The sequence below is a fragment of the Sminthopsis crassicaudata genome, chromosome 4 (genome assembly GCF_048593235.1).
Source record: "Sminthopsis crassicaudata isolate SCR6 chromosome 4, ASM4859323v1, whole genome shotgun sequence".
Taxonomy (NCBI): domain Eukaryota; kingdom Metazoa; phylum Chordata; class Mammalia; order Dasyuromorphia; family Dasyuridae; genus Sminthopsis; species Sminthopsis crassicaudata.
Window position 1 is genome coordinate 230,540,259 of NC_133620.1, and position 19,940 is coordinate 230,560,198.

General features: G+C 31.2%; 1 long non-coding RNA gene across 1 annotated transcript in view; it reads right to left on the reverse strand.

Moving 5' to 3' along the window:
* Positions 1 to 1,609: 1,609 nt before the first annotated feature.
* LOC141541238 (uncharacterized) overlaps positions 1,610 to 19,940 on the reverse strand; it is a 65,587-nt gene continuing 47,256 nt past the window's right edge. Inside the window, exons 2-3 of the long non-coding RNA XR_012481704.1 lie at positions 19,759 to 19,808; positions 1,610 to 1,658 (exon numbers count right to left, since the gene is read on the reverse strand). This is a non-coding gene — a long non-coding RNA (uncharacterized LOC141541238). The remainder of the gene's footprint in view (positions 1,659 to 19,758; positions 19,809 to 19,940) is intronic.

The window sequence follows — 19,940 nt, forward strand, 5'->3', positions numbered from 1 at the left end:
AAGTGTAATGTTTTCTTATACTTCCTTAACCTGTCATTAAATTGTTTCCAAACTACAACAATGGCTTAACATTCAAACAGAAATCAATTCCCAATGGAGTGGCAGAGTTTATGCCAATCTGTGTTGGTAAAGGAAGTTCCTCACTGGAAGTTCCCTAGACCCACAGAAACTTGAAAAACTGGATTTCATCCTCAATCATTCCCCTAAAGGAATATGAACTCAAACCTTTTAGAGTATTTTGGCATTCATTTTCTCATCTAGATGATCTCAAAAGTCTCTTTCAGTTTTAAAAATCTTAAATTTCTCTTCTGTTACAATAACAAATCATCTTTTTATTCATATAATAGTTTTACTTCTAAATGTATTAAATTCATCTGATTCACAGATTTGTTTTAACTGAACATTTATTTAAATGTTGACCAAAATATTGAAAAAGAGACTTTCATTTTAAATAAACGAAATATCATTTTTTCTTATTAAAAAATTTAATCTTTCGTTTCTGATATGCCATATTTAATCAGTAAAAAAAATATGTCATGTGTGAGTTCCAGCTTTTTTTTTTTTTTTTTTTTTTTTTACTAACAAATATGGCTACAATTTTAGAAAGAGTAGATTTTGCTGTTTTTTAACTTTGCTATTTTTAAACTTCATAGGTAAAGGAATACTAACAATCATTACATCTCTTAGAAGATTTATGAATAAGGAAAATAAATAAATGGTCTTTTGGATATTAGTTGTATTTTTGATGACTTCTCTCTTTTTGTGGAGAAACATTTTTGGCAACTCATTCTCTTTTATTCCTGGGCCTTTTATTCTTTTCCTTAGCTTTTTTCTTTCAACAAAATCATCAAATTTCTTCTTTTTTGGCTCAAATCTCTTCTGCTTTGGAAGGTGCTTTTTCTAGAAGTAACATCTACAGCTGATGCAGTCACTTCATTGTGGTGGAGTTCCTTGGAAGAGTTCTGAAATAAAAGCTTTGGAAACCTCCACTGGAAGGAATCCATTTCTCTTTAGCAAAAGAACAAAAACTGCAAGGCCTGCAATCTTCTGGTAGATTAACAGTGGCCAAAAGAATATATTAAAAATACCTATGTGTAAGAAATAAGGAAGGAGTTTAGCATAGGTGAAACACCTTAACTCAAAAAGAAGTTTTAATTTAAAAAATGAATTTAGAGCAAAAAAACACAAAAAAAATTTCAAAATTGTCTATCTTGTTGGTTTTCATCTTGACCTCTATTGCAGGGTACCATAAAACTGTTATCTTACATCTATTTGTGTAGATGTTTTGATATTGTCTTGCTTCATGTAAAGTGCCCAATACTTGGCTGCACTTTTAGAGAATAACATTTTATAAAATTTTATTTTGTAGTCTTCAGCTTGATAGTAATGATATGTGTAGTCAGGGTTGGTAAACAGGGCTGAGCACTTATTAAGCATTTATTATGTGCCAGACATTATGCTAAATTATTTATAATATTCTCTCATTTGATTCTCAGAACTTTGTTTGACAATTCTTTTTCTTCTTCTTTTCTTCTTCTTTTTCTTCTTCTTCCTCTTCCTCCTCCTCCTCCTCCTCCTCCTCCTCCTCCTCCTCCTCTTCTTTGTTCTCCTCTTCCTTCAGTTCTTTCTTCTCTGCCTCCTCCTCCTCAGCTTTGATTCTAATGGATGAGATATACAACAAATTATGTCTATATAGCTAAACATAACTATATATATATAAATATATATAATTATATATAATAAAATATATATGTATAAAACTACATATATATGTAGATATGAGTATATAACATGATTCCAACCTATCTTTAAAATCTTATGATATATAGTTGCATTTTTTTTACTTTATAGTCCAAACAATCTTTTCTTCTTGCTATTAATCAAACATGGCATTTTATTTTCTGTCTTTCATCTTTGTACTGGCTGTTTTCCAAGATGTAATGTTCTTCCACCTCATTTCTGCTTCTTAAAATTCTTTTATTCCTTTAAAAGCCTAATCAAAAGACCTTTTCTATATGAAACCTTTCTTTATCCTTAAAACTGCTTGTGACCTTCCCTCCCTTTCCCATATATTTATTTTTAATTTGTAATTCATTCTGAATAAGTCTTATATGCCCTTGTTTATATATATATATATATATATATATATATATATATATATATATATGTTTATATATATATATATATATATATATATATATGTATTGTCTCCAGAGAATTTAAACTCTTCAAGGGCAAGGACAATTCTATTTTGGCCTTTGGATCCTCAATACTTAGATCAGTGCCTGGCATTTATGAGATAATTAAAGTACTTTTTTATTTGTTTGATTCTTCTTTAGGGCCAGGACTTCTTTTTAGTATCATTGAATGAGCTTTCATCCATTGTTCTGCCATAGCCTTCCATAGTTGGCTTTGGGTCAATTGGTCCATAGCAGACTGGCATGCATTTGAGAGCAGCCATTGTTACTTCCTGCTTATGTGTTAACCTTAAATAAAAATGAATATTCAGTTGGAACATAAACTTGGCTCAGAACACTTCCTTGCACTGCATGCAGAATTTCCTTCAGCTTGTACAAGCCAAGAAAGCTAGGATGGTAGTAACTTACAACTGCTTTTCATTTCTCAGCAATGAGGTAGGTGATCAGTTCTATTTTTTGTTATTCCCTTAAAATTAGTTGATTTGAACATGTCTTACTTTATCATATAGGTTATATTTAGTCTCCAGAAAGAAAGAATTTAGGAGAAGTCTTACAGCTAATTAGTTCATATTCTGCCAAAGACATTCTTGGTTTCATAGCATAATTTAAAAAAAATTCATTAAATTTTTTGAAGCTGAAATAATTAAAAAAAATAATAATCTTATGATTTCCTAAAAAGTCAGTTTATATCTATCTTGGTTACAGCTATTTTATGAAAGAAAATTAACTATAAAAACATTAGAAAGGAATAACAATTATTTCAACTATAGAGAGCAATGAAATTTAGCTATTAATTAAAGAAGAAGAAATAATTAGGGTTAGAACATATGGATTTTACAATATAAAATAAGATGAATGCATAAGAGCCAAAATAATCAAATTATATAAACATAAAATATTGGAAAATTTTGTTGCAAATATAACATGTAATGTGAACACCTAATATTTATAAAGAATTAATGTAGACATCCAATGACACCAATCAATTAGTATTAGATAAATTTTAAAAGGATATAGACAACTTAGGGAAAAAAGATGCACAAATTTATGCAGTCATTGGGGAAATAGTTCCATCTTACTAATAATCAGAAGAAATATAATTTAAAATATCTTTGAGTTACTTCTTCACTTATTTCACTTTAGTAAAAATAAGGAAAAGGACAAAATAGTGTAATAGGGCCAGATGGATATAAGCTTATTCCTACATTATTGGGAGAATTGAATATTGATAGGGTCTTTTCTTAGAAAATCTGGTAATGTACTTCCAATCACAAAAGCAAACCCTTTTGCCCAATAATACTATTATCGAGACTATATCCTAAAAATCATAAAGGCAAAAAGAAACATCTGCTTAAATAATAGCATTTTTTATCATTGTAACAAACTCAAAACAATATAAATACATAAAGTTTAGTGGATGGCTGAACAAACTCTTATATATTAATGACTTGCACAATTACTATAAAAGTGATGTTACAGCAATCAATTTTGGGAAACAGAAAAAATTGAAAGGTTGCTATGAAGTTATACAGAGCAAGAGAATAACAATAAGAGTAAGATATGTACTCACTATATTATATTGAAGGGGAATAAATTTGGCAATGGAAAGCTTCATACAGAGAATGTAAAGTCACATAGAGTGAGAAACTATTAAAATATTATAAGCATTTAAGAAGAAATTAACTTTCATGGTTGTACATACACACATACATGGGTATGTATACACATATGTATATATTTCAATTTGTTGTTTTAAAGTTAAGATCTGTCTTTTTTAAGAACTATAATTTCATTGGCATATGGAATATCACATATTGAAATTCCCTCTACCAATGTAGATAAACAAGTAATCTATGATTTATATTCTTAGGAAATTGCATAGGCACTGTGAGTTGAAGTACATTTTCACACAGCTAATATTTATCAAGGATTGTGTTACAATGCTCTTTAGATTTTTTATTTTTTTATTGTGACTTCAACAATCACAAACACTTCAAGGCTTGAGAAAACTGATACAAACAAGGTTATATTGGAACGAATTAATACCCATTTCCAAGAACTGATATGTTAAGTTTTCAGTGTGAACCAGAACCAGCTACATCAAGAAAAGGAACACTGGGAAATGAATGTAAACTGTTATTTTTACCTTCTGAATCCAATTCTTCCTGTGCAACAAAAAATTCGGTTCTACACACATATATTGTATCTAGACTATACTGTAATATATTTAACATATATAAGACTGCTTGCCATCTGGGGGAGGGGGTTGGGGGAGGAAGGGAAAAAATCTGAATAGAAGTAAGTGCAAGGGATAATGTTGTAAAAAATTACCCATGCATATGTACTGTCAAAAAAACGTTATAATTATAAAATAAAAAAAAAGAAGATTAAAAAAAAAAGTTTTCAGTGTGAAGATTTATATTTCTGAAATCAGTAAAGGCTAAAAATTTGTCCAAACTTCAGAAAATGATAGAAAAAATGTTAGTAATATGAATTAAACTTAGAATTGTATCATAATTCTTTCTCTCCCCTTATCCGGAGATTGTTAACCATTTAACTGCACATTTCTAGTATAAGTTATACACACATGTTATATAAATATCTATATATCTATAAACATATACATAAATATATACAGATTCATAATAATATATTTCTTAAAGATATTTACATTGAGATAGATCCATATCACATAATATACATGTAAAAATAAATAATAATGATAACAGCTAGCAGTTATATAGCCCTTACTATGTATATAGTATATATATTATATATAGTATGTGTATTTATATACAGAAAGAGAGAGAGAGACAAACAAAACACACCAAGATATTGCTTATGGATGAAAATGAATGTCTAGCTTTATACATATGCATATACATGCTCTTTTTGCTATTTTCTGAGGGTTGATACTGAAGCAAATGCAATGAACATGGTGCTTAGAACTTTTTTTTTTTAAGTTGGCATGCCTAATTTTGAACCACATGAATAAGTGTGCTCTCCCATCACAGGTCACATTCTCCACATTTTATTTCAAGACTAGCCTAGCTAATCTGTTCGAATATTTTGGTTGACATGAACCATCCTCTATTTCCTGACAAAAAGCAAAGTGCCAGCTGGAATTAACTTCTTCTTTGTCCAATAGAACATCATCAGCAATATGATCTTGCATTCATATTGTAAAGAGATAGAGAAACACTGACTCAGGAGTCAGAAAAAAGTGAATTGAATCCTGACTTGGGTGCTTCCTCCCAGTGTGACCTCAATCAAATCATTTAAGTTTCCTGGATTTCAGTTACCTCACTTGCAAAATAAGACTAGATGATCTTTAGAGAGTAGAATAATGGGATAAGTAGATGATACAAAATATGATAGATCACTGGTCCTGGAGTCAGGAAGACCAGACTTCAATTCTGATCTTAGATACTGGTAATGTGGTAAAGTTGTTTAAACTATTTACCTCAGTTTCCACATCTGTAAAATGAGTTGAAGATAGAAATGGCAAAAACTCCAGTATTTTTGCCAAAAAGATACCAGATGGGATCATATAAAGGTCCAGGCTAGCTCCTCTGAAGGGTTTAGAATAAGTCCTTGTCAGGATAAGCAAAAGTCCTTGCCCCACATTGTGGGCGTTAAGTTGTAAAGTTCTTGAATTGTAAAGGTCCGGTCGTCTCTAAATTATCCTTGAAGACTGCCTTCTCAAATCAATCTCCCAGCCAGACTCTCTCCTTCCAGCCTGCCTTCCCAACTCTGTCCCAGACTCGACTAACTCCTTGCCCTTCTGCCCTCCTCTTTTATCTTCAGAGAGATTGTAATGAGAACTTAAGGGGGGGGCTTGTGAAAAAATTATTTCAACCAATGAACTTGCTCCTCCCAAAGGTTGTGTAAACTCCTTTTCAGAAGTTCAAAGGTGCAAACTCTCCCTAAAGGCCAGAACTAAAGGTGTGAATTCTGAGCTAGAGAATTGTCCAGACAACCTGAGTTCTCACCTTGTAATTCTAACAGGGTCATGAAGAGTTAAATGCAATAACAACAAAGGGATCTTGATGGAATCTAGAGATTCATTTTAACTCCATGTTGATGATGTGATGAACCACACTGTATTCCTAAACAAAGGAGAAAAGACTGGCTGGAATTTATACACACACACACACACACACATATATATAAATTTCAGAATCATTAGTAATCTTTCAGCCACATGATATGATTCTGAATACATGCTGTATAATAAGAATTGGATATTGTGGAAAGGATGTTGGCTCTGACATAGAAAGACAGATTAACATATCATTTCTCACACTTCCTTTGTGACTTTCAGCAAATCTTCCATTATACCTTGACCTCATTTTCTCCATCTGTAAAATTAAACAGTTTTTCAGGAGTTTTTCCACCTTTTTTTTTTTGCTTCATGAACTCTTTTGGCAGTCTGAGCATACAAATCTTGTTTCAGAATAATGTTTCAAGTTCATAAAATAAAATATATAAGATAAACAAACAAAAAACCCCCACCAAATTATATTGAATTATTTATAGCTTTTTTATATTCATGGGTGCCAAGTTAATAATCTTTGTTCCAGATGATCTTGTCCAGCTCTAGATCCGATGACCTTTACATAACTATTATTCAGAGAGGAAGTTCATCTCCCTTCTAGAAGAGAAGATAGAAAGGTTGAGGTATGCATCTCTGTTCTCCAGATTATTGCTTGCAACTTACTGTGACAACACTAATCCATAATCACAACCAGAACAAAATAAAAACAGAAGAGCTTCAATAGAAAATTATTTTTAAAAAAGGGTCTGAAAATCTAGAGGGGAATCTTGTCTTTTTTTCATCTGGTTGGAATGGAGGAAGAAAATGTGAATAGAAGAGTAGAGGAAAGAAAATTACTTTACTCTTATAATTAAGCAGTATATAGTAGGCTTTTTGCTAAGAGGAGACAGCTGACCCCACTGAAGAGGAACCAAATAGATGCTTATCTTCCAAAAAAAGGATATAGATCTATGGGGGCTTTTAAGTGAAAGGTAATTCAATAAGGGTCAGAGATAAATAGTGGTGGTTGATAACTCTTTGTTGAAGGCTTCTTGGGATAGCAATTTGTCAATCTGATTGAGTAATTCACTATCTCTCTGATGTGTCCAAGAACTTTTTAAGTCTTGCCAAGCTGGAAGACTACTTCTGCTTCTGATGATTCACCTGGTCAGAAATGATACTTTTATGAAGAACCTAAAAGGCAAAGTTAAAATCATGAAGTTGAGTTTTGGGAGGAATTAGACTTTTTCTACTTGGTTTCAGAGGACAGAATAAGAGTAAAAAGTGGATATGGAAAAGAAGTAAATTTAAGTTTAATGTAATTTAAGAAAGAAAACAATAATATAAAGAAAGAACCCTCTCTCTGTAGTTCTTCAGGTAAAAGTTGATTAACCATTTATTGACTGTTATAGAATGGATTCTTTCCCTGCTAAGGATAGCCTTTAGTCTTGTTCAACTCTGGGATTTTGTAATTCTGTAATGCACTCATAGGGTTATTGTGAGGATCAAATGAGGCAAATCACTCAGTATGAAATGATTTTATTGAGAAGGAGATAGTATTATTTGAAAAAAAAATGTAACTTCATGTCCTCATAATTAGACTTCATTGTATATTAAATACACTGAGAGAATGTTTTTATTGTTGTTTTGACAAGATTTATATTATTACTTGTGTAGGGAACTCCTAGTAAGTCAATTTCTTCTACAGAAAAATATGAGGATTGTCTCTATAATTAACAAAGGTCTTTCTTTTCCTTTTTTCCTCACTTTCCAGTAAGTTATACTGGAAAAATTCATAATGTTTCATTGAACATAATGGCAACTTTTGGTTTTATATATAAACTTCAAATTAAAAAAAAAGTTCTTTCTATGCCTATAAACTGTTTTTAATTCTTAGATTATCTTGTATTATAAATTATTACATATATAATAAATATTCTACTTTATAGAAATTTTTTTGAATCTTGACATTATCAAGTCTTTTGAGATAGTTTTGCTTGTAATATAATCAATTATATTGAATGTTTTTCTAAAGTTAAACAAGTCTTTCATCCCTGGCATCATTCTAATTTAGTTGAAATCCATATTTCTCTATATATAATTATCTATCTCTATTTCTAAAGATTGGCATTTGTTCAGATTGTTGTGATCTTTTTCTGGGATTAATTTTCAATTTTTTAAAATAAATTTTCATTAAAGAAATTTTTTTTTATCAATCTCTTTCTTTGATGGTTCCACAAATTAGGAACTTGATTTATATTTGTCTTGGCAAAGATAATTTTGTAGGATATTTGTCTTTTGAAATCTTGAGAATAATACATACATCATAGGTATTAATAGCTCTTTAAAATCTAATAGAATTTATCTGTAAATGTTTATGAATAATAAAACCTTTTATTTCATAGTTTGTTTGTGGTTCTTTCAGTTTAATTAATTAGATTGTATAAGGTCTCTATTTCCTGTATTATTCATTTAATTATTGCATATTTTGGTAGATAATCCTCTGTTTTGTTTAAATTGTCAGCTTCACAAAATAAATTGGGATAGATATTTTTTATTTTTCTCTGCTAGAATATTATCTTTTTTTTTTTTTAATATTTTAACACATTTTTTTCTTCCCCTTTGTGCTTAGGCTAGTTAAAGAGTTAAAAATTAGGGGTGGAGCCAAGATGGCAGAGAGGACACATGCTTCTTTCTGAGCTCTCCTACTACCCTCACACTAATCACAAAATTCAGCCTCTGAAATATTGCTGGACTGGTTGGATCCACAAATATTTAGAGTGCAGCAAATTATCAGCAGAAGATAATTTTGAAGAATGCCAGAAAATGTCTGTTTTGATTGGGCTCAGAAATGGGAGGAGGCCAGGTGCAGGCAGGGAAGCAGAGCATGGAGGCCAGCACATGCTAAGAAGGCCAGGAGTGGGGTGAAGTCTCCACAAGGCAGAGAATCTATGGGGAGAACTCTACCACTATTCTGCCTGGTTGCAAGCCAGTAGGTCAGCAGAGAAGTTATAAAACATTCAACACAAACACAAAAGGTAAAGAGTGTACCCCAAAGCATTGGAGTCTTAGGATTCTTATAGCATGTGGCCACACCCACCCAGCACCAGGAGTGATTCAGAACAATTCCAGTGTAGCCGATCCCTGGAGTTTGTAGAGGAAGCTTGGAACATCCTTGCTCTAAAAGCAGATCCCAACATTGTTAAAAATGAGTAAAAAGGTAAAGTAAGCTCTAACTATAAACAGCTTCTATAGTGAAAGAGAAGAACAAATTTCAAACCCTGAGGAGACTAAAAGAAGACTGTGTCCAGAAGAAGCCCCAAAGGATGATGTAACCTGGTCTCCACCACACAAGGCTGTCCTAGAAGAAATTAAAAAGGATCTTAAAAGAGTTAGAAGAAAAATGGGGAAAAGAAAGGAAAACTTTGCAAGAGGGTTTGAAAAAGGCCTATAACTCATTAAAAGATAGATTGGAAAAAGAAAACAACTCCCTGAGAAACAGAATATGTGAAATGGAAAAAAAGACAAAGAACTCCCAGGAAAACAGAATTTGTGAATTGGAAAAAGAAAATAACTTCTAAATTTTTTTTTTTTTTTTTGTGAAATGGAAAAAAAAATCCCATAGAACAAAACAACTCATTTAAAATCTCTATTGAACAACAACAACAACAACAACAAAAAGTAAAAGAAGAAAATAATTCATTAAAAATCAGAACTGAACAAATGGAAATGAATGACTCAATGAGACATCAAGAATCAGTCAATCAAAACCAAAAAAAAAAAAAAAAAAAAAAAAAAAAAGAAAGAAAGAAAGAAAAAGAAAAAAGAAAAAATAAAAAAATTTAAATACCTGCTTGGGAAAACAACAGACCCAGAAAATAGATCTAGGAGAGATAATCTAAGGATTATTAGGCTCTTTGAAAATCATGATGAAAAAAAAAGCCTAGACACTATTTTTTCAGTAAATCATCAAAGAGAACTGACCAGATGTCATAAAATCAAATGGTGAAATAGCCATTGAAAGACTTCATCAAATACCTCCTAAAAGAGACCCCAAAATTAAAACTCTGAGGAATATTGTGGTTACATTTTAGAACTATTGGACCAAGGAAACATATTACAAGTAGACAGAAAAAAACAAGTCAAATATCGAGGAGCCACAATAAAGATTACCTCAGGATCAAGCAGCTTCCACATTAAAATATCAAAGAGCCTGGAATCTGGTATTCTGAAAGGCAAAGGAACTTGGAATGAAGTCAAGAATAAACTATCCCACTAAACTAAGCATTTTCTTCCAGGGAAGAAGATGGGCATTCAATGAAACAGGTGAATTTCATTTATTTCTGATTAAAAAAAAAAAAAAAAAAAAAAACAGAGCTAAACAAAAAATTTGACCTCCAAATATAGGACTCAAGAGAAGCATAAAATGCTAAAATGAACACTTGAGAATTGTATTTCTGTTATGGGTATGCATAGAGAGTACATGTATAATTTGATTTTACTGTTATAATATAAAAAAGGAACTAGAGGTGGAAAGGGGATTGCACCAGAAAAAGGGGAAAGTGGAGGTAAAAAGAGGGAAATTACATCTCACAAAAAGCAAAGGAAACCTATTGTATCTGAGGGAAAGAAGGGAAAGGGTGGAACATTGTGTGAGTCTTACTCTCATCATATTTGGCTCAAAGAGAAAATATTAGACATATTTGATTTACAGAGAAACTTCTCTCACCTTTTTGAAAAATGGGATGGGAAAAAACAAAAAGAGAAGGAGTAGGTTAAATAGAAGGGAATACGAAATGGTAGAGGAAAGATATAAGAAAGGGTGAGGGACTCTAAAGGGAGAGGGCTGCTTGAGACAAGTTGTGCCTATAAGTTAAACACTGGGGGTGGGGGGGAAGAGGGGAATTAAGGGAAAAAGGAAAGAGAAAAGTATAATCTGGGGATAATAAGATGATAGGAAATCCAGAATTAGGAGTTTTAACCATAAATGTGAGTGGTGTGAACTCTCCCATAAAGTGGAGGCAGATAGCAGATTGGATTAAAAGCCAGAATCCTACAATATGCTATTTACAGGAAACACATTTAAAGTAGGGTGATACATGCAGAGTTAAAGGTAAAAAGCTGGAGCAAAATCTATTATGCTTCAGGTGAAGCAAAAAAAGGAGGGGTAGCTATCCTGATCTCAGATCAAGCAAAAGCAAAAATTGATCTATTTAAAAGAGATAAGGAATGGAAGGAGTATACTAGAACTATGGAAGGAGTATACTAGAACTGTTTCATGGAAGAAGCCAAGGTGGTGAAATCAGACGCTACTCCAAAGAAACTATTCTCTCACCTTCTTTGATAGGACCTGGATGATCAGAAAGCTATTTAAAACTGAGCGTGACTAATAAGTGGAAAAGAAAAATGCATCAGCAAGGCAGAAAAAAAAAAAAAAGAGATAAGGAAGGAAACTATATCTTGCTAAAGGGTACCATAAATAATAAAGCAATATCAGTACTAAGCATATATGTGCCAAGTGCTATAGCATCTAAATTCCTAAATGAGAAGTTAAGAGAGCTGCAAGAAGAAATAGTCAATAAAACTATAATAGTGGTAGATCTCAACCTTACACTCTCAGAACTAAATAAATCAAACCACAAAATAAATAAGAAAGAAGCTAAAGAGGTAAATAGAATACTAGAAAAGTTAGGTATGATAGATCTCTGGAGAAAACTGAATGGAGTCAGAAGGGAGTACACTTTCTTCTCAGCAGTTCATGGAACCTATACAAAAATTGACCATATATTAGTACATAAAGACTTCAAATTCAAATGCAGAAAGGCAGAAATAGTAAATGAATTCTTTTCAAATCATGATGCCATAAAAGCTACATTCAATAAAAAGCCAGGGGAAAATAAATCAAAATGTAATTGGAAACTAAAAAATCTCATCCTAAAGAATGAATGGGTGAAATAGCAAATCATAGACACAATTGATAATTTCATTCAAGAGAATGACAATAATGAGTGAACATACCAAAATTTGTGGGATGTAGCCAAAGTGGTAATAAGGGAAAATTTTAGCTCTCTAGGGGCTTACTTGCATAAAATAGAGAAAGAGAAAATCAGTGAATTGGGCTTGCAACTAAAAAACAAAAACAAATTAAAAATCCCCAATCACATACTAAAGTTGAATTTTTTTTTACTTTCAATTTTATTAATCACTCCTTTTATTTTTAGAATTTCAACTTTAGTATGTGATTGGGGATTTTTAATTTGTTTTTGTTTTTGTTTTTGTTTAAATCCACATAAATCATCAGCACTTTTATGCATCACTAACAAAATCCAATAGCAAGAGATACAAAGGGAAATTCCATTTAAAATAACTGTCAATAGTATAAAATATTTGGGAATCTATCTGGCAAGGGAAAGTCAGGAACTATACAAACAAAACTACAAAACACTTTCCACACAAAGTCATAGCTAAACAACTGGAAAAATATTAAGTGCTCTTGGATAGGTCAAGTGAATATAAGAAAGATGACAATAGTACATAAGCTTATCTATTTGTTTAGTGCTATAGCAATCAACCTCCTAAGAAACTATTTTACTGATCGAGAAAAAAATAATAACAAAATTCATCTGGAAGCCAAAAGGTCAAGAATTTCAAGGAAACTAATGAAAAAGTAATCAAATGAAGGTGGCTTATTTGTACCAGATCTAAAACTATATTATAAAGCAGTGGTCATCAAAATCATTTGATTCTAGCTAAGAAATAGACTAGTTGATAAGTGGAATAGGTTAGTTTCACAGGATAAAATAGTCAATAACTATTTCAATCTAGTGTTTGACAAACCCAAAGATCCCAACTTTTGGCATAAGAATTTGCTATTTGACAAAAACTGTTGGGAAAATTGGAAACTAGTATGGTAGAATCTAGGCATTTACCCACACTTAACACCATATACCAAGATAAAGTCAAAGTGGGTTCATGATTTAAACATAAAGAATGAGATTATAAATACAATAGAAGAACATAGCATAGTTTACTTCTCAGACTTGTGGAGGAGGAAGGAATTTGTGACCAAAGAAGAGCTAGAGATCATTATTGATCACAAAATAAAAAAAAAAAATTGATTATCTCAAGTTAAAAAGTTTTTTTGTACAAACAAAACTAATGCAGACAATATTAGAAAGGAAGCAATAAACTGGAAAAACATTTTTCTATTCAAAGGTTCTGATAAAGGCTTCATTTCCAAAATATATAGAGAATTGATTCAAATTTATAAGAAATCAAGCCATTATTTAATTGATAGATTGTCAAAGAATATGAAAATACAATTTTCAAATGAAGAAATTGAAACTATTTCTAGTCATATGAAAAGGTGCTCCAAATCATTATTGATCAGAGAAATGCAAATTGAGACAACTCTTAAATACCACTACACACCTGTCAGATTGGCTAAGGTGACAAGAAAAGAATGACAAATTTTGGAGGGAATGCGGGAAAACTGAGACACTGGTGCATTGTTGGTGAAGTTGTGAATGGATTCAACCATTCTGGAGAGCAAATTGGAACTATGCTCAAAAAGTTATAAAACTGTGTATACCCTTGAATCCAACAGTGTTATTACTGGGCTTATATCTCAAAGAGATCTTAAAAAAGGGAAAGGGACTCACATGTGCAAAAATGTTTGTGGCAGTTCTTTTTGTAGTGGCTAGAAACTGGAAATTGAATGGATGTCTTGTCAATTGGAGAATGGCTGAATAAATTATGATATATGAATTTTATGTAATATTATTATTCTGTAAGAAATAACTAGTAGGATGATTTCAGAAAGACCTGGAGAGACTTACATGAACTGATGCTAAGTGAAATAAGCAGAACCAAGAAATCATTCTGCATTTCAACAACAGTACTATATGATGATCAATTCCAATGGACATGGTTCTCTTCAACAATAAGATGATTGAAACCGGTTCCAGTTGTTCAGTAATTAGTAGAATCAGCTGCACTCAGAGAGAGAAATGAGTTTGGAACACAACATAGCATTTTCCCTCTTTCTGCTATCATTTGCTTGTATTTTTATTTTCCTTCTCAGGCTTTTTTTCTCTTCTTCTAGATCAGATTTTTCTTATGCAGCAAGATAACTATATAAATATGTATACATATATTAGATTTAACATATACTTTAACATATTTAACATGTATTGGACTATCTGCCATCTAGGGGAGGGGGTGCAGGGATGGAGGGAAAAAGTTGGAACAGAAGATTTTGCAAGTGTCCATGTTGAAAAATTATCCACATATATGTTTTGTAAATAAAAAATAAATAAATAAAAAAGAGTTTAAGATTATTTTTGACATGTTTTAAAATAATGAACTTAATTTAATTTTAGATAAATTTGGTGGGCTTCTCTTTTCAACTATTTCTCCTATGAGTTTTAAGATTTTGTCTTTTGTGCATATTTTGAGTTTGTTTATTCAGTAAATTTTATGATTTTAAAATTTCACATTGTTTATTAATTCATTTTGTTTAGCGAATGCCTATTTTCAGAGACAATTTTTCTTCATAAAACTACTTGAAAATTATGTTGTTTAATTTTTACTATTATCTTTCATATAAATATTTATTCTCCCTACTATTTTTTCTTTTGTACATTTATCCAAAATGTCATTATTCAACTTCTACTTATATCTTCATCTTTTTTCTTTTTAAAATATATTGGTATCTTATTTTATTTTATTGTTTTATGTTTATGAAATAATCATTTAAATTTATATCTTTTCTATTTTTTATAATATCAAAGTTTTGTACCACACAATATATTCCAAAAGCATCATTAAAAACTTAGCATTTGTACATTCTTGACTGCTCCCATTTAGAAGATGTCAAGCATAGTTCACCTCTAAATTCTCCATTGGTTTGTGAAAGTTTATATTTTCTTTTTTGCTTCATCTTTACATTAGATTTTTCCAGCTCAATAATAGGAAAATTAAAGTTTACTACAATTTTTATGTTATTATGTATCTTTTTGAAATTCAGTAAGTTTTCATTTATATTAATATTTATTCTTAATGAGCATTACACATATATTTCATTTATATTTATATATTAAGATGCTTTGCCAATTTATGTATACATTTATTATTGATACCAGTTCATTGTATGTTTCTTTTTATCATATATCTCTCTTGATACTGTAAATGTTTGTTTTTACTTTTTTTATAGCATGAATGCAATTAGGAATTGGATGGGGGGGTAAGAGGCAGAGAAAACCTGATCATTATAAATTTATTTCTATTTGTCCATATTCATTTTGCATGCATATATTTTAGATAATTTTTTGTATATTAGAATTAAGGAATTTTTTTGCATTTTATTATATTTCATTTTATCAAAAAATTTAACACATGTAATTTAAGGGCATAATTTATAGATATGTTTTGTTCAATTTATTTATTTATTTTGGTATTGATTTCCATTTTTTTCCCCTTTTAAATGAATACTGTCTTGTAATTAGCATTGTTAGCAATGCTTTGATAGTTGTCTATTCCCTAGGTTATGTCTACTCTCTCATTTCCATTTATCTGTCATGTCATAAATTATTTTAATTTACTTAAGTGACAAATTTTTTTCCCTTTGGTATTATCTATATATTTACCATTCCTTTCACTATTATTTTTCCCATTCTACAAAACTTTTGTTCTCTGCATGTCTAGAAATTCCCTGTTTTAAAAGATTTTCTTTCACTGTACTCTTTTCAAAGTTTTTCTTGGTAGCATCATCTTCATTTCCCTCCCCTTCCCTTCAATCTAATCCAAAATTTTTCCCTTGATTCACTAAATATATCTTTACTTATTCTTTATTTATTCTTTTTGCACCCTTAATAAAAATTAAACTTTTTAAATGTCAGATTTGAGTTCCATCTTCTATCTCATTTTGATATCATCATTTCTAGATCTTATTTATTTTCTCTGTAATATCTACTGAGCCTTACTCTTAAAAAATTCATTCAAGAAGAAAGCATTATGGATTTGAAGCATTGTCCCTATGTGTCTTTGTGTCTGTGTGCATATAGAAATGATTCTAAGGGCATTTTATCTTATTACTATCTTTTTAAAATTGATGATTAGAAATAGATTAGGATATATTATTTGGCTCAAGTCTTTTTACTTTTTGTAATATATTATCCTTGTTTTTCCATTTTCTTATGAATTTGGAATAGTGCTGTTTATCCAATAACACAATTATTGTGTTATTCCATCATATTTGATTATATTTATATCCAGTCTTTTTCTGGCTGCCAATAAGGGTTTTATTTGTTATTTAAAATATGAAATATACCTACCACATAGCATTCCTGGTATTTTAATTTTATTTTCTTATGCAGATTTTCTTTATATGTCACTTTTTAACTAGAAGAAACTTTCCAAGTTTTTTATATCTTTCCTTGTGCTCATGGAAATACCAGTTATTTTTTCAGTGTGAGATAGACGTGAAAGATTTGGGCAAATAGTTAATTTGACTAATGATAATATTTCAAGAAACTCCTTCCTCCTTATCTAATATCATTTCCTACTTAAGTCTTTTTCATTTTTTCCTTGAGGGTAAGAAGCCCATGTCATATGAGAAAAAAAGTTAATATGTTATATATGAGTTGACAAATCATGATACATTAGATAAATATTGTAGATGTAGTGCATCTGAATTTCAGTAAGGCATTTGAGGAAATTTTTCATTATATCCTTGGAGACAAGATAGAGAAGTAGAGCTAGATGACCATATATATGTAAGTGTATTTAGACTTGATTAGATAACATAACACAGAACATAAAAGATTTATATGGACATGGAGGGGGTCTTTACCATGATATAGTGCATAGAGAGACTTAAAGCCAGTAAACCCTGGGTTCAAATCCTGCCTCAGATAATGCTTACTTTTTGCTATTTATTTTTAATTTCTCAATCTCTTTTTCCTCTATGTTGCTATCTTTAAAAGAGTAATGATAATGTCTATAGGAATTACCTCATAAGATTATTGTAAAGGTCAAATGAACAAATGGAAGCAAGCATGTTACAAACTTTAAGTTACTTTATAAATATAAATGATCATTATGTTTTAGGACATTCTGCTAGATTCTTTTCTAGTCTATATTTTGATAAACACATAGGTGGTACAATGGATTGTGTTCTGTATCTAGAGTTAAGGAAAACTGAGTTTTAAATCCAGTCTTAGATACTTTTAGATTTGGACAAATCAATTCCTCAGCTTCCACATTTGTAAAATAGAAAAAAAAAACAACACTATTTACCTCTTAATGACATTCTGAGAACAAAATGAGATAAAACATCATGTCCCAAAAGTCTTATTGAAATTTTAAATTTATTAAAGTGCTTTTCAAACCGTAAACTAAACCCAACTATTATTAATATCATATGAAAAAACAGTTGGCCCACTCTTCAAATTGGCAGGTAACTGACACAAAGCTAGTATCAGGGATCAGGGAGTCCCCAAATCTTATATTAGGGATAGGAAACCAGAAGCAAGCTCAGCTGGTATAATTTAGATAGATCATCTTAATCTGGAGCTGGCATCTTCTATGAGATTTTCTTTCTTTTCCAATTGTAGTAATCATTGCACTGGGAAACTAGAGTAACACAAGTCATGAATTCATAATGAAAGAGTTACCCATAAATACACCCCATTTACCTCAATGGCTATAGTGCATAGGGAAAACAACAGATATTGGAAGCATTTCACTCCAATACCTCTCAGTCTCTTAACCATCCCCTTTCAAGCACTTTTTTGACACAAGCAAAATAGCACTTTATATCCTCTCTACACAAACAAAAAAAGCCAACTTCTTTATTTATCAAGCCTTTTAGTATAGCATCTCCTTTTCTACTCTCTACACCATTTAAATTCCTCCTACAAATAATAGCCCAATCACTTAATTTCCACAGCTGACTCCACAATAAGTCTCTATTCTCCCCTCACCAAAATTCTTCATAGAACCACACCTGCATTTACCTCTATTACCCAATCCCACAGTGTCTCACATTATCCTGACAACTGGGAGGAATAGTTAATATCTTGAACAACAAAATCAAAATCTCCAAAGATCTGAATTGACTGGAATAATGATCCAAAGTAAAGATGAAATTTAATAGGCATAAATGCTAAATCATGCATGCAGATTTGAAAATTAATTGCACAAGTACAGGATGGGAAGACATGTGAAAAAGACTTGGGATTTTAATTGATTGCATGCTTACTATGAGTCAACAGTGTGATATTACTGCCAAAAATGCTAATGCTAATGCAATTTTAGTCTGTGATAATAGAATATAGTGTCCAGAACAATGAAAGTAATAGTACAACTGGACTCTGCCCTGGTCAGATGACATTTGGAGTACTGTGCTCAGTTCTGGGCATCACATCTAAAGAGGGAAATTGACAAGCCAGAGCACATCCAGAGAAGAGTGACCAAGACCCAAAGAGGATTTTAATTTGTGTTACATGTGGGAAGATAGAAGGAACTGGGCACATGTAATGTGGAAAATGGAAGACATCAGGGAGACAAGAGTACTAGAATGAGCTCTGGAATAGAGGTCATAGTACAAAGGATCAGGTACTGGTTCTATCATTTACTATGTATGTGACTTTGAAAAAAAATAATTATCTTAATTTTTTTGTATGTCTCAGATTCCTCATCTGAGAAATGAATGAATTGGACTGGATAAATTTTAAGGGCCCTTTCAATTCTAATTCCCTGATCCTATGATTATATTTCTTTGCCAGATTTGAAAGGTTATACAGTCAAAGAGTGACAAAACTTCTTATGCTTGACTTCAGAGTGCCACCAAGAACTGAAAATCACTTAGATAATTCTCGGAAGATTCTCTAAGAGTAGAAGTCACAAAATGAACAATTATGCAGAATTTGAAGAAGAACTAACCCAGAGGCATTAAAAGGGAAGGAGGACTTGCAGTTTTGAAAATTTATTCACATCAGAAATAGGCTAAATAAGGAACAATACATATACATAAATACATATAGATATATAGATATAGATGTATATCATGAAAGATATAGCACTCTCCAAAATCTAGAAAGAAATAAGGGGAGAGGGAATAGAATGGCATAGGCTTAGAGAAGGGTATTTAGATTAATGGGAGTGAAATAAAGTGTGTAGAATAATGGGAAGGGTGAGGGTAGAAGATAAAAGAGGAATCCATGGGTGGGGGAAGGTTAAGTAATAGCAAAGCAAGTTAAGGACTGTGTATATCCATGATTAATTGTAGCCTGCTTGGGAGAGGTGAAGATGATGTGAAAGGGGAAAAAAAAAAGAACAAAGTAAAAACTATACAGAGGAGAGCAGAAGAAAAACATATAAGGAATTAAAGAAAAGACTGACAGTCATGAATATAATGTCTTCTATTATTAAAAATACGTATGAGGAGAAGCTAGACAGAGCACTAGAACCGAAGTAAAGGGCACCAGAGTTCAAATCCCCCCTCAGATACTTCATACTTACAAACTGTGTGACCCTGGGCAAGTCATTTATCCCCAATTGCCTTGTCCCCCCTAAAAAAAAAAAAAAAAAGGAAAGAAAAACTAAATATGCTTTCTTGAAATGGAATTTTATTGTTATATATTTGAGTCCTCCCTGATGTTCTTCTTCTGGACATATGACAACGTCGTATTTATTTGTTTTTG